General features: G+C 44.0%; 1 protein-coding gene across 1 annotated transcript in view; it reads right to left on the bottom strand.

Moving 5' to 3' along the window:
- Positions 1 to 15,626, bottom strand: part of FAM222B (family with sequence similarity 222 member B) — a 68,523-nt gene extending 52,897 nt beyond the window's left edge. The window contains exon 1 of the mRNA XM_027862312.1: positions 15,556 to 15,626. The gene's annotated coding sequence lies outside the window, so the exon portion shown is untranslated. The remainder of the gene's footprint in view (positions 1 to 15,555) is intronic.
- Positions 15,627 to 15,843: the final 217 nt, after the last annotated feature.

The following is a 15,843-nucleotide window of genomic DNA, read 5'->3' as shown; positions in this document are numbered from 1 at the left end:
GATTCAGTCCTTTGAGGCCTGCTCCAGGTTCGCTGCGGCCTGCACGCCCACACCGAACTGGGCTCTTCTCCCCACCCGGCGTGACATACCTTTCTAATCAACCATCCAAGCTGTCTTTGGCTGGAAATTTGTTTCTCTCTGTCTTTTTGTGGGTTCTGCTGCTTTAGAATTTATTTAGAACCATTTTTATAGGTATTTGGAGGAGTTTGGGGGACAGCTCAAGCAAGTCACTGCTTTTACTCCACCATCTTGGCTCTGCCCCTCGGGCACTGGCCAAAGGACATTGTTAGGCAAACTATCAGCAGACACTGAGCAAAACCAAAGAGGGGTGGTAGGCCCCAACCCATTCATTCTTCTGTCTTTCTAAAATAACATCATATGTGACAATTTGGCTGGTAGTAAGGTAGGGAATATATTAGTGGAGTAAGCTTAAGAGAAATACAGCCAGAGTATAAGTTATCTACACAACTGTCTTGCTAAAATAACATCATGTGTGACAACTTGGCTGGTAGTAAGGTAGGGAATATATTAGTGGAGTAAGCTTAAGAGAAATACAGCCAGAGTATAAGTTATCTACACAACTGTGCGTAGAGTAACATGAGTAATAACAATAGCAATATAAAGCGCTTTTAGGTTACAAAGCACTTTGTTTATGACAGTATTGTGAGATATGAGAGGATGGAATACTTAGGGCTTGAAGGACTCAAAGAGACAAGCAAACAATGGCCACAATTAAACTCTAGTTCCTTCTTTTCTAAATGGAATGTTATTTTCTCTTTACTGTGCTCAGCATATTGCAATAATATCCAGGGATTATCATTCTCATTTTACAGTTAAGGAAAGTGAGGCTTTCCTGGACTTCATGAACTCCAGAACCTTAGCTTTCTGCAAGATGGCATCAACTCAAACTCCACCCTCTTCAGCAACCCTGTGTCAGAGGTTAGATGGCCCAGAGCTCTCCCATCCTCCATTCTACCCTCTGGGAATTCACCTCATCACTGCCCACCTGGCTGCTTTCCTGGACTTCAGGATTGCCAGAAACTCACCATTTTACAAGGTGAAATCAAATATGAAACTCTCACCCCCTCAGATCATCTCCTCCTGGCAGCCTGGTAACCTCCCCCCCCCAACCCTCCTCTTTCAATCTTCTCCCATTAGATTGTAAGCAACTTGAGGGCAGGGCCTGTCTCATGCCTTTCTTTGTATTCCTAGCACTTAGCACACACTGTCTGACACATGACAGGTGGTTCATAAGTGTTACATGACTGACTCTGAAGCTCAGAGAGGTTAAGTGACTTGCTCAAAGTCCCACAGTTAATAAGTTTGAAGATCAGAACTGGCCCCCAGTGCTATTTCTATGTGACCATTTCTGTGGTAGGTAACAGCAAAGGCTGCCTTGGGTGGGTGGAGGGTGGGGGAGAACTTGCAGACTTGCAAAGTCATTTGTCTCTGAGGCCCCAGGGGTTGTTCTCTTAGGTTATGGAACCATTAACCAAGGAAGTGCTTTAGCTCAAGTCAAACATTTCTTAAAGCTCTAAGATGAAATGATAGGCAGCCCCTGCCCTCGAAGAGCCTGTGACCTAATATAGGAAATCAGAACCCACAAATAAATGACTGGAAAACAAGATGAGTGCCAGGATAGATCCAAGCAGATTCAAGGAGGGGAAGATCACCTGGGAGTGGAGAGGGGGAGCGATGATGGAGAGGTGCTGGCCTAGAAGAGAAGAAAGCAAGGATTTCAGCCACCACCCTAAATTCCAGCTGCAGAGCAACAACACGTTCACAAAACCGACGAGACGGGCAAAGGCCAGACCGGAGGAAAGAACGAGAGACTGACTACTTGGGCTACGAGGAGCAGGGCCCAAGGCCTCTAGTCCCTCGTCCTTGGTGCTTTCGGTGTTGATGGCTAATGGGAACAGCACAAATGCAAGACAAACCTGAGGTCATTTCACTGACCTACTGCAGAGTCCTGTCTGGGGCTCCCCCGGGTCAGTCCCAAATGAACTACATGAGCTACACAGGAGGGCTCCAAAAGCCAATGAAGCCAGCCTTTTAAAAGGAAGGGCTGTGTTCTCCTGTTCTTGCGTACTTCTGTCACAAATGGAGATGGAACAACTCCGACTGGACCTGTTACCTTAATGTCATAATATCATCGTTTACAGAAAACGTCCTCAGTCCTCTCACTCTTCTAAGGGTAGCTGAACTCATGACCGCTGCAGGAAACATGAAAATGGCCACGAAGAAGTTACCTTCAGTACCAGGAAAGAGCCAACTGAGGCTGTAGACGCAGTAAGAGAAACTAACCGGTGTTGTTCTGATGGCGTCCTGACCAAAGGACGAGAGAGACTCAGGAGCCCACCTGCACCTAAAAGTCATTTACCCAAAGTAAGCAGATGCTCAATACTATTCTGGAGGAGAGTGGGAGAACTTCTTTCTTTCTAACCCAACACCCACTAGATCAGGGGTTCTTAACCTAGAGTCGTTGAATTTAAAAACATATTTTGATAATGATTTCAATACAGCTGATTTCCCTTGCAATCCTACCTATTTTATTGTCTGCATTTTAAAAGATTATTCTGAGAAGAGGTCCACAGGCTTTACCAACCCATCTATGGCAGAGAAAAAGTTAAGAACCCAAGTACTAGATTTTTTCCAGTTTCTCAGTTTTATAGAGTAGATTCCAGGAGAACATAAATTACCCTATATTACCTTAGAATTTTTGAAGAAAATGTGAAGTCTTGGCTTAGGAACTGGTAAAAAAAAAAATGGAATGTCTCTTTGGATCAGAAAGAGGTAGAAGGATGAGGTACAGGAAGATAAGAGGCCCCAGAAACACTGACAAGGGGATTCAGATTCTCTCCCAGGAAAGAGTCAGTATCAATATGAAGGTGCCAAGCAGAGGCAAACACTATTTATCAATAGGACCAAGCTCAGTTGCCTAATAATCACAATCATTTTTCTAAATAAATTTGTCCCAATTCAGGTCCAGATTCACCTGAAAGCAGAAGTACACAAATTTCAGCACACTTTAAAGAACTCTCTAATCCCAGAATTCAGACTGTCCAGAACCAGCCCATTAAGCAGCAATCTCTAGAACAGAAAGCTCAGCCAGACTTGGCACAGGATTCTGACATCCCCCCAAATCAGTGGACAAATGAAACACTTCCCTTACTACTGGAAACTGATCCATGTAGGGGCTTGGGAGGTAGTTGGGAGGGAAGGAGGGAATAAACATTTCTGTAGCACCTACTATGTGTCAAGTATTGTGCTAAGGGGCAGCTAGGTGGCGCAGTGGATAGAGCACCGGCTCTGGAGTCAGGAGGACCAGAGTTCAAATCCAGCCTCAGACACATGACACCTACTAGCTGTGTAAACCTGAGCAAGTCACTTAACCCTAATTGCCTCACAAAAAAGAAAAAAACAAGTATTGTGCTAAGCTTGGCTTTAGAAATATTATCTCATTTGATCCTAATAACCCTTCCAGGTAGGTGCTGTTATTATCCCCATTCTACAGCTGAGGAAACTGAGGCAAACTGAACTTAAGTGACTTAAGTAACAGCTAGTGTCAGCAGCTGGATTTGAACTCTGGTCTTCCTGGATCCAGGCTTACAGGTCTTATCCATGGTGACAGCTACATATAAATGACAGCAGTTTATTGAGAAGGAAGGTAAGGTGAACAACCCATTTAAAGACCAATCCACGGACCAAAAAGGGCTAAGGCCTTCAGAATGGCCAGGGAATAACATGACAAAAGCCAGGACAAAGCACTCAATGAAGCACTAAGGTATTCATCTACATTTCTAAGCAAAGTAGAGCCATTTAAAAGAACCTGAATTTTCCCCATCTCTGCGTTTGGGGAAGCAGGCAGTGGTAACAAAGCTACCAAATAAATTTAAACAATTAATTATTTTTCTGGAGCTTTTCTTTAAAGTCTTCTTCTCCACCAACATTCTACCCACAAAGACTTTTTTACCCAATCTCCCAGAAGTAATCTGCCTTTAGATGCTCATCAGTTTTAAGATTAGGAAGGGACTAGGGATAAAGGTTAAAGATATGAAAGGCTTCCCAGGCTCAGACTTCTTAGTTGTGCACTGCTAAGAAAGAGAAAAATGAGTCTACAGAAGTGGAGAAGTCCCAATATAACTTCTCCAGAAAGAGGGCAAACTGGCTTTTCTAAATTCATGTGAATACCAAGCAGAAAGCACTCCAAACGGTTAAAGGGGAAGGGGAGGAGGGAGAGAGATTTTAGAAAAATACCAGGTTTCCTGTTCAAGTAAATATTAAAAACAATATAGTGCAGAAGGTCAGGATCTCTGCACACATCTCAGAAAACACAAGAGGCCTATGTTTATACTACAAAACCACATTCTGTACAGCCCACTGACTCCAAATCCAGTGTTACTTTCACTGGAAAATGCATCCAACCTCTGCATCCGATTTCTTCTATTTTCATTTATTTACTTGTTTTTTGGTGTTGAGGTCACAGAGTCTATGATACAGTAAAAGCAACACTAGGAGACCTGGGCTTTGCCTCTAATAGCTAAATGGCCTTAGGAAAGTCACATTCCCTTCTCTGTCCCCAGTTCTTCCTCTAGAAAATGAAGATTTTGGTTAAAGTCCCTTGCAGATCTGAAATGCTCTGATTCCATGTAGGGAAACAGATAACACAAGCCAGTTTTGTTCCAGTTTCTTCTCTCCAATGCTACTACATCAAACTCAATTTTTATTCTGCCTCTTGCACTTTCTAGAGCAAACAATCATCTCCTCCTTTTAACTTGGTATTATATTTGTTTAAAAAAAACAATAAACATAATATTATTTGCAGGCAATAAGACTCGGAAGGCAGAAGAGAATGAAAATTAGGACTCATTCTGTTTTAGCATTTCAAAAGTTCTAATCAGTGGCAGTTCTGGAACATTTTGGACATTTAAAAGATTAACTAAGCTCCTTAAAAAAATAAATTCATTATGCTATCATCATTTCGCCAATACTCCTCATGTCCAATCTTGCAATACTCTTGGTCCATTTCTTCCCCTCCAAATGATCACTTTGACCATTGCGCAAGGCAGGTTCCTGAATTCTTTTTAAAGTTTTTGTTGATGTCTTGACTTTTTATATCACCTTCATTTCTGAATACATCTCTTCTATGGGTAGAAATCGCTTTGAACAAAATGTTTTAAAATGAAAGGAGGGAAAAACCAAATCAGGCAAACTAACACATTAGGAAAATCTGATAGCATGTGCAACCATTCCTCAATCACAGTCCCACACTTCTGTAATAATGGAGGAAGGTGCATTTTCTCCTTTCTTTGAGACGAAGCCAGGTCATCACAGTTACGAAACATGAAGTTTCAGATTTCTTTTATTCTTTAATTTTAGTGTACTATGTTTCCCTGGTTCTGTTTGTTTCATTCTGTTTCCGTTCATAGAGGTCTTTTCCATACTTTTCTGAATTTTTCATGCACATAGTTTCTACAGCTCAGCAACACGCACCACAATTCAACGGGCAGTACTTTATGCCCAGTTCTTTACTACATCAATAAGTGCCTGTTTCGTTTGAAGAATGACACTTTTTCAGGGCAGTGCTTTTCCAAGTCGGATCCATGAACCGCAGTGGATAGGACTGTTGAAATAGGTCCATAGGCAAATCTCCTACCTTACTCATTTTGACAATAACATCTATCTCTTTAATCATTTATCCTTCAATTTTGTCTCTTTAAATGTGCAACCCTATTTCTCTCATTAATTTTGAAGTCACAGTCATTTTTGCTTCTGTATTTAAGGAAAAAAAAAACAACCACTAGTCTTGCCAAGTTCCTACACTTGCTGTATGACCCTGGAGAAGCTTATTCAGGTGTCTCGGCGTCTCAGCTTCACTTTAAGTAAAATGAAGACAATCATAACTACCTAGAAATGGAATGGGCCTCTTTAGGAGTTAGTTCTCCCTCACTTAAGAGTTGTATGAACACTTGTGGGGTTTTTTGTACAGTTCTAAGGGTTGGGATCAAAACCCAGCCCTGTTTCATATGACTGTTGGAAGGAAAGTATCATATAGCTCCATAAGCTATTATTGTTTTGAGTAGGAGCAAATGTAGGTGATTGGAGATAGCCTGCTGAAGACCAAAACAATTCTGAGGGCAGCAAACTTCCAGGTCAAGTCAAGAAAGAAGCCTGGGTGTATGTACCACTTGCTGCAGGATCAGATTCATGATAGAACTTGACTTAGAAGAGATCTCCATAATCACCTAGTCCAAGCCATACATAAAAGAATTCCCACTAGAATACACCCTGCTCAAAGACCTAGACATAGAGTCCATTCCACTGTGAGAGAACTCTAACCACAAGGAAGTTTTTCCTGACATCAATATAAATTTGCCTCTATCCAGATTCACCCCTTGCTCCATGTTCTTTCCTCTGGGATAAGACCAAGCGCTCTACCCAAATCTTCTCCAGATTCAAAATGCCCAAAGGACTATAAAACAGTGCATACCCTTTGATCCAGCAACACCACTACTAGGTCTATATCTCAAAGACATAAAAAAAGAGGGGGGGAGGACCTATGTGTGCAAAAATATTTATAGCAGCTCTTTTTGTGGTGGCTAAGAATTAGAAATGGAAGGGTTACCCATCAATTGAGGAATGGCTACACAAACTGTGGTATATGACTGTAATGGAATAGTATTGTGCTGTACTATAAGAAATGAAAAGCAGGATGATTCCAGAAAAACCTGGAAAGATCTACAGGAACAGATGCAAAGTAAAGTGAACAGAATCAGAAGAACATTACACACAGTAACAGCAACACTGTTCAGTGAAGAACTGTGAATGACTTAGCTATTCTCAGCAACACAATATCCAAGAAAACCCCAAAGCACTAATGAAGCATACTATCTGCCACCAGGAAAGAACAGTTGTGGATTGAATGCAGACTTCTTTTCTGTCATTCTTTTTTTTTTATTCAAGTCTTCTTATATAAAATAACTACTATAGAAATGTTTTACATGATTGCACATGTATAACCTCTATCTGATTGCTTACCATCACAGGGAGGAGGAGAAGGGGGGGAGGGATAGAATTTGGAACTCAAAACTTAAAAAACAAAAACAAACCTACAAATGTTAAAAATTTGTTTTAACATGTAATTGGGGGAAAAAATAAAATACATTTTTAAAAACGCCCAGTTCCTTCAAGCTCTCCTCTCTGTGACACGGCCTCGAGGCTCTGCATCCTATATCCTGGCTGCCTTACTCTGGATGCTCTCCAGCTTATTAATATTCTTCTTGGTACTCGGATCTGAACCCAATATGCCAGATGAGGACTGAGTAGGAGGATCACCTCCCTGTTCCTGGAAGCCATCCATGCCTCTGACTGCAGTCCAAGATTGCATTACCTTCTCTGGCCACCCTATCACAGTGCTGAGTCACTGAGCTTGTAGTCTACTAAAATTTCCACATCTTTACCAGAACTGTCTCCTGTCTATCCTTGCCTCCCCTGCTTCCTATCTGTGAAGGTGATTTTTTTGTTTCCAAGTGCAAGATTTTGCCAGTCAGCCCTACTGAATCACAACTTATTTAGATTAGATTTAGCCCAGTGCTCTAGCCTGTCAAGATTCTTGACCCTGTCAAGATATCTCACCCAGCTTCCCGTCAATTGTGTTTGATGAGAATACCACCTACATCTTTATCTAAATCATTGATTACTATGTTCAATGATGTAGGACCAAGCACAGATCCCTGGAGGATATCACAAGAGCCTTCTGGCCACCTGGTCATGGGAAACATTAAGGATCATTCTGCACTGGTCATCCCACAAGTTTTGAATCCATTTGATCCCTTAATACATTCAAAACTTGGCCAAAACCTGGATAAACTCCCCAACTCCTGCCCTCAGACTCGGGGACTTGGACATACACACTGAAACTCCCTCAAACACCATCAGCTCACGGACAGTAAAGCTACTTATTTCCTATGACCTCCACCCTACCCCAGCTAGACAAAGAGGGTCATATGCTTGATATTCCCATTACCCACAAGTGTTTCAACTTCTATGTTTGCTAAGTCTGAATGTCCTAATCTGATCACAATCTGTTGTCATTCCGCCTCTGCCTTGGATCTCAAAGCTGGTTCTTTGAGGTGGTGGTTCTCATCACCAGCTCCAATCTCTCCTCCACCCCTCAGTTCCTTTCCAGGCCATCACCTCTGTCCTGGCGCCATTCTCCTCCTTTCCCCATTTTAATCTGTTGATGAACCAGTTCAACTCCTCTTCTGGAGCCCCTGCCCTCTTCCTGCATAGCCAATACTGCCCTGAAAAGCCTCAGCCTTTGATAGCTCTCGCCAAACATGGCTTTTGATCCTATTCGTGTGCTGCTGAACAAAGTCAGAAAAAAAAATCAAGAAGCCCTGCTGACCAGCATCACTACCAACGTGTTCCATAAGCTCATCTGGGCCTTTACTGTAGCAAAGCAACCCTTTGACACCTTCCTCATCACCCAGCACACTCTCCATAGCGGCTCTTCCAAACCTTTGCATCCCTCCTCCAACTTCCCATGGCTCCTCCTCCCCCCCACTTTCTCAGTTGAGAACCCTGCCTCATGTTTCACAGAAAAAAATTAAGGCCAAAACACTCTCTTCTCCTCATCTCACATTACTCAGATGCCTTCCCCAACATCTCCTCCTTCACCCTTATCACACACGAAGGGGTTGGCCCTTCTCCTTGCCCAGACAAACCCCTCTCTATGCACAAGTGATCCCATTCCATCCTGTCTTCTCTGGCAGATTGCCCCCACTATCATCTTCATTCTCTCAATAATCTACACTGGTCAGGAAGATCCTTGGACACTCATATCAGTCTCTTCAGACAAATCCCTTCTGTTTTCACTGGAATTGTTTCCCTTTGTATCCACAGGCCACTCCTGGACTTCTCTATCACCAATATTTTTACCTCAGCAACCCCCTTTGGAAAAAATTATCACTAAAGGCAAATCAACAAGTTACTGTAAATGCTCTGCTTTTGGCAGAGTTCGAGCAAACATCTGGATTACTGACATCTCCCCTCACTATGGACTCTCATGCCTCTGTGCTTGGCTTGTGATCTTTCCCAAACTCCCCACCTACCCCCTCTTTCTGGCTAAGTAATGTATGGTACACTCCAACGACAAAATCTCTTCTGTTGCTCCTTTCTTTGACCTTCACCCAAATACTCCATCATTCCTCCCCTGGTTCCTGGATTTCCTTACAGGAGCAGGATTAGGGATAGAGAATGGCCTTGTGATTTCTTTAGCATAGGTGATTCCCAAGTGCTACCTCCCTGAATTAGGCCCTCCAATTGCCGTTGCTTGATGTTTACTCTGAGTATTGGTATGGAGGAAGTTAAGTTCTGAGTTTTTACGACTGACAACTTTCTTGAATTTTGTCCCTTGTGAACTTCTGGGTGTCTCAACTACTATTCTTCCACACAGTTATTCTCTATAGAATCTACATGTTATCCTTTTGGTTTACAATCCTTTTGATCAGATTTGTAAGACACCTGGCAAACAGATTCTTCTCAGCCTTTACTTGTCCTCCATGTCTGACCAGACTTCTGTCATTCCAGCATTTTAAGCCACGACCCAGAAGTCCAAAGCCCATTCTCCAACACCACCTTCTTAGGCAATTGCTCGCTTCCAAAGTTAACTTGTCTTCTTTTCATCCCTTACCTTCAATGGGCAACAGGGAGGAAAATACAACCTGTACCCCTCCGGCCTTCAGTTTATTGCACAAAACTTTATAAAAGTTGGCCATGCTTTTAGGTTCCTTCTGGAAGTGACATTTGCACCCATGCAAATCCCTAGAAATAGAGAGTGGTCACCCATTTTGTTAACGTTTGGATGGATGGCTCTCTTTCACCTTGAATATATGCCAAGTGAAGACCACAAAACATAGCTGGCTAGTAGCCCTGAGCAGAGAATCACCAAATAGTACCCCTTTTCTCTTCTCCTTCTGCCCCTTTCTGAATATTTCTCTTGATAGTTTCTGTAGCTCTCCTGTATCCTTCTTTGGAGGACAAGCAGATTCTTCTTCTGCAAACATCCAGCTCTCTCTCATCTTCACCAAGAGCCTCCAATCTGTTTTAAGCTCTAATTTTACAGCTGCTCCTTCCTCTTCCATGATTCTCTGCATAACATCTCTCCAACAACTGGACGAGGATCACATCTCCCCTTCTTTACCTCAGTTCCCTTTTCTCCACCTGAAGCCTTGTTTCTGTTTCCTTTTAGAGGCCCTTCAATTCTCCCCAACAACCTGGAGTGTGGACAGGCATTCCCAGAGTCCTCTTCCTCCAAGGGGGCGCAGGAGGCACAGTGTAGAACAGAGCACTCAGGCTACTCTCTTTTTGTCTTCTAGTATGCTGATTCCTACTGGTTTTAATGAGAAGTTGAGAATAAATATTATAAACTCAGTTTCAGCTTGAAGCAAAAATGGAGGTTTACTGATTCAAACTTAAATTATTTCATGCTTCTCACGCTTTTATTTTCAGGGTGAGCTCACAGAAAACAACCAGCCACCAAATAAGTCATTTTAATTAATCTTAAGATGAACATTCGCCCCGCCCAGGCAAAATGGCCAAGGATGTACTTCAGAAAGCCAGTTTATTACTAGGCTATTCTGGTTCCATATTTCCCCACTTAGAATAAATGTATTTTTAAACAAAAGAGAACATAGTGTTCAATTTTTATACCTCATTATCCTAAATTCTAACCTAAGATACACCTCTAACTAGAATGGAATAAAGATTCCTTGAGAGGAAGTGAATATACAAAAATAGGCATTCAACATTTTTCTTAATAATTCAGCAACTCTTAATTGTATCAGCTTCCATGGTCTAAATATCACTCTATACAGATGACTCTCCTATCTATCTATCTATATACTCAGCCCTAGTCTCTCCTGAATTCCACTCTTGCTTCATTAATAGCCTATTTATTGGATACGTCCAACTAGATAAAGCACTAGACCTGGAGTCGCGAAGACCTGAGTTCAAATCCAGCCCTCAGACACTTACCAACTATGTGACCTTGGGCAAGTCACTTATGCTGTTTGCACAGCATAAAATGGGGATAATTGCACCTACCTCCCACGTAGTGAAGATCAAATAAGAGAATATCTGTAAAGCTATGAGCACGGTACCTGCCACACAAAAGGCACTATATAAACGTGACTTAGTGTTATTATTATTGTTATCAGAACCATCATTAGATGTCCCAAAGGTGACTCAAATTCAAAATATCCAAAATAAAGTTCATTATTTTCCCCCAAATCCTCCCCTCTTCTTCACTTCCTTATTTCTATTAATGAAACTGCCATCCTTCCAGTTTCCCAGGTTCACAACCTGGCACCATCAAATCTTTCCTCCCCTTTACCCTTCAGATAAATCAGTGGCCGACTCTTTTCTATTTTACCTCCATAACCTCTCTGCTCACAACTCGACCACTCTAGTTGGAGAATTCATCACCTCTTGACTAGATTACTACTGCAATTCTAACTGGTCTCCCTGCTCTCTCCTTCCTCCATTCCAGTCTTCATATAGCAGCCGAAGCATCCCAAAGCACAGGTCTGACCACGTCTGGCCAAGGCCCCCAAACGAGAAGCTTCAGTGGCTGCCTCTTGCCTTTAGGATAAAACAAACTGCTTTGTGTGTCTCCTAAGGCCTTTCACAATCTGGCTCCAGCCTATGTCTCCAGGCTTACTCACCATATCTCTTCTCCGTGCACTCTATGTTCCAGCAAAATGGGTCTTATTTGTTGTTCTCTATACAGGACATTCGATCTGCAGGCTGAAAGCTTTAATGCCCCCCCCCACCTCACCCACAGAAATCCTTCACTCAAAACTCATCTTAAGAGCCTCCTCCTGTAAAATGCCTATCCCCCCCATTAGCACCTAGTTAGCTGCTAGGGCCCTCCCCTATAATGACTGTGTATCTACTTTCTAGATATTTTGTATTTACTTGTCTTCGTGCATGTCCTTTCCCTCAATACTAAGTTCCTTGAGGGCAACGACTGTTTCGGTTTTGTCTTTGAATTCTTTGTACCTAGCACGGTTTTTCTCACATAATAGGCATTTATTAAGTTCGAGCAGAAAGAAGGAACCAACATTACAGTGATTTCATACTCATTAGATTGGCAGCTTGTTGAGGCCAGGGATTATCTTTTTCCAATACCTGGCACACAGTGGATCCTTAATAAAAGTTTACTGGGAACAGCTAGGTGGCACAGTGGATGGAGCACCTGCCCTGGAGTCAGAAGGACCTAATGTCAAATCTGGACTCAGACACTTGACACTTACTAGCTGTGTGACCTTGGGCAAGTCACTTAACTCCATTGCCTAGCCAGAACAAAACAAAAAGTTTACTGACTGACTGGGCTCATCTCTGGTATAGACAACGAGCAATCCTAGCCCTTTATCAAGCTGCTTTACATTTCACTCTAGTCCTTCCCCCACCCCCACTTCTGCTGGAATTCTCTTTTCAGAGCTCCCACATGATATCACACCAAAATCTCTGGGTTTTCTCCTCAGACCAAGTTCCAAGTTCCTTGTCTTTCTCTTTGCTGCTCTGTACAACTGTGCATGGCCAGCATACTCGCTCATTTCCCCCAACTGCCTGGGGCTATCCAGAGCTCTATTTACTTCGGCAGCTCCTTCCTCCCTCCCATTCTTGGCCTTTAAATCCAAGCTTTTCCCAAACCAACCCTCCCCCAACTTCCACAGACAAATAACATACCTGGGCTCTAAAAAAATATATATATATTTGCAAAGGGGTCTTAGTTAAATCAGATGCATGCCCTATTCTCCCTTACTCTTAATAAAATCTTCCAGGATCCCTTCCTTTAAGGTTCTTAGAGCTGTCTTTATACAAGTGCAATGCATCGTGAACAAAAAATACAGTGTGTACTATTATTATTAAAGAGAATAATTAGCCACCGCAGAAATATCACAAAGGGGTCTCTTCAGTAGGAGAATTAAGCCAGAAGATCAGAGGGACTCTGAAGAAACAAAGATTCTGTTTTCATGCAAATGTCTTTAGTAAAAGAGGAAAACACCAAACTGAAGCCTTTAAATAGAATGTTTTCCATGAAGCATTACTTGCTCTTTAAAGGAAATGATTCATTTTATCAGGATAAAGAAAGGCTTAATGAACTTTAAATTATTTAATTTAATCTTTGGTATGCCATGACTTCATGGGAAGTCCTCATTTCCCTACATCCCACAGCCAGCTAGCCTCACATTTTCAAGGAGATTGTACAAGTAACAGGGAAACAGTGTCTACCTCTGAGTAAAAGATTACCATTTGGTATTTATCATCTGCACAAAAGTAGCAATCTATTGGAGGGGAGGGGGAGAGAGGAAAAAGAGACAGGAAATTCCCTCCACAGCTGAACAAACTTATATCATTCCAACACAATTCATCTGACACTTATGTACTCCTCTGACCTGATGGAAATTTCCAATACAGAAAAGGAATTATCAAAGTGTTTCCTAAACCACCTTTTTCCTTTAAAGCAAGACCTTTTGCTTCATCTACCATAAATTCCCTACAGTATCATAAACTAGTCTCACATTTTAAATCAACTATATAAAGTGACCTATAACATTTATCCAACAAACATTATTAAGCACCTACAAAATGCAGGGCACTGTGCTAAACTTGGAAGGAAAGACAGTCCGATCCTCCTAGTTTAGACTAGTAGGAGAGATGAGATGTGCAGAAAGATAAAAGTAACATAAATGATAAGGAATGTCTCCTTTTCCCATTTGACCTCCTAACAATGGGATTATCTGTGGCCAAAGAATGAAATAATGGGTTAAAGAACTGTAGGAAGAAGTTCAAAATATCTCCCTGTGAATTTTCCAGGGAAGAGAAGTAAAACATGTTTTACCAGATTGAGAAGTTAAAGATAACCTGAGTTTGGAGAGGACAACTCACCTTTTCCACACTCCACCTTCCTCCTCACCCCTCCCCACACAGAAGAATTCATTCTCCTTATCAGAAAATCTTTAAAGGATCCATTCCATCCACTCCTCCAAGGCTCAGCAGAGGTAAATTTACACACTCATTTCCCGAACACTCCAAAAACCTTAGCCATTTTAATCTTAAAAAAAAAAAAATCAGAACCAGTAGGGCTCAGAAGGAAATTTGGACCTCTCTCAAAGGACAGGAAGCCATTTTCTCACTCAAGATGCACCTGGTTTAGCTCTGCTTTGTCTACCAAAAAAAAAAAAAAAATCCACCCACCCCAGCAATGTTCTGTGCTCTTCCTGCCTCTCAGCAAGGAGCCTGCAACATCTTAGGCCCTTACACAGCTGCTTCTGTTTGAGATCCAGTCCATGCTGGAGCCTCCCACCAACAGGGTAACAAAAAAGTGGGTTTGAAAGTCTGCTTCCATCCACAGCTGCTGTGGCCTCCAACAGAGGGCTGAACCTGAATTGAGGTAATCAGGAATTCCTTTGCAGAGGGACAATTTTCCACTTTAAAATACCAAATTATGTTTGCACAGCTCTCACTGGGCGACCCTTCTGGATTATCGTTTCTTAAGTCATCATATCTGACTGAAACTCGGACTGTGTCACACGAACACCTGGGTGCTACAGGGTGTTGAGAAGCTGGTCACGGGACCACCGCAAGCTAGGTTTAGGTTTCCCTTTCTTTCCTTAATAACCCAAAGCACATCCTTTGTCCAAATCCACCCGTCTACCTCCCCTCCTCACCCCACCCCCCAAAAAAACCCACCAGAGACCCACGTATCAGGTGCATTAGTTGCTTCATCACTTAACACACTGCAGTCACCCTGCCTATGCACGAGTTCTCGGGGAATCTGCAACTACTACGCTTTGCCTTTACAGAGGAATCAAAATCACTCAATTAGCGTCGGCGAGATGCCTCTCCCCCAGCCCCCTCCCTCCATTCCCCGCATCCCATCCTCACCTTTGGATGGGGGCAGTCCCGCAGCCGGGCCCCGCCCACCCCCTCCTCCAGGTGGCCACAGGTTCCCAGACGGCTGGGGTTGGGGGGGGGTGGCGCGGCAGCGACGAGCCACTCCCATCCTGGATCAGGACCAGAGATCGTCGGGACCTCCCCCCCAGGCCGTCAAACCCAACTGTCCTCATTTCCCAGCAGAGGAAACTGAGGCCCAGAGAGGGGCAGCTACTTGCCCAAGGTCACACAGGGGCCAAGGTCCGAGACAGGACGTGAACTTGGGCCCGCGAGCTGCACACCCATGGCACCCTCTTCCCCTGGCGCCCTCCCCCTCCCCCCAGGAATACTCCCCCACCCGCGCCCCATCTCCCTCATCGCTCATCTCCAGCCGAAGCGTCGGGGGGGGGCGCTGGGGTCAACGCACTGCAAGATGGGGGGTCGCCACCCCCCACCCAGAGCCTGCTCCCTCCGCTGCCTCCTCTCGACTCCGGCCCGGGCCGTCCAGCCTCCGCGCCTGGCTGTAGCCCGGCCCCGTGCCTGGCCGCGCCTGCCCTCTCTCCCCCGCTTCCGTCCCCAGATGTCCCCCCAACCACGGCAGCCACTACTCACTGTCGGTGACTGGGCCCGGCCCTCATGGCTGCTCTGTCCCCGCCGCCAATGCTCCCCGCCCCGGCCCCGCCGTCACCTCCACAGCCGCCGCCGCCGCCGCCGCCGTCGGGACTCGCCGGGCGCCGCTCGTGCGCCTGCGCAGCCCCGAGAGCTGGGGGCCTCGGCTACTGGTCGCGCCTGCGCGGTCGGGGCTGGCGAGCGCCTTCCTCAGTGCCTGATGCCCCAATCCCTCCTCCCGCCTCTTCCAGGTGCGGGTGGGGCAGGGCAAGGCTCAGAGTCCGCGAGCTG

This window comes from Vombatus ursinus, unplaced genomic scaffold (assembly GCF_900497805.2).
Source record: "Vombatus ursinus unplaced genomic scaffold, bare-nosed wombat genome assembly UNPS02014768.1, whole genome shotgun sequence".
NCBI lineage: Eukaryota > Metazoa > Chordata > Mammalia > Diprotodontia > Vombatidae > Vombatus > Vombatus ursinus.
This window is presented reverse-complemented; position numbering and strand designations above follow the sequence as displayed.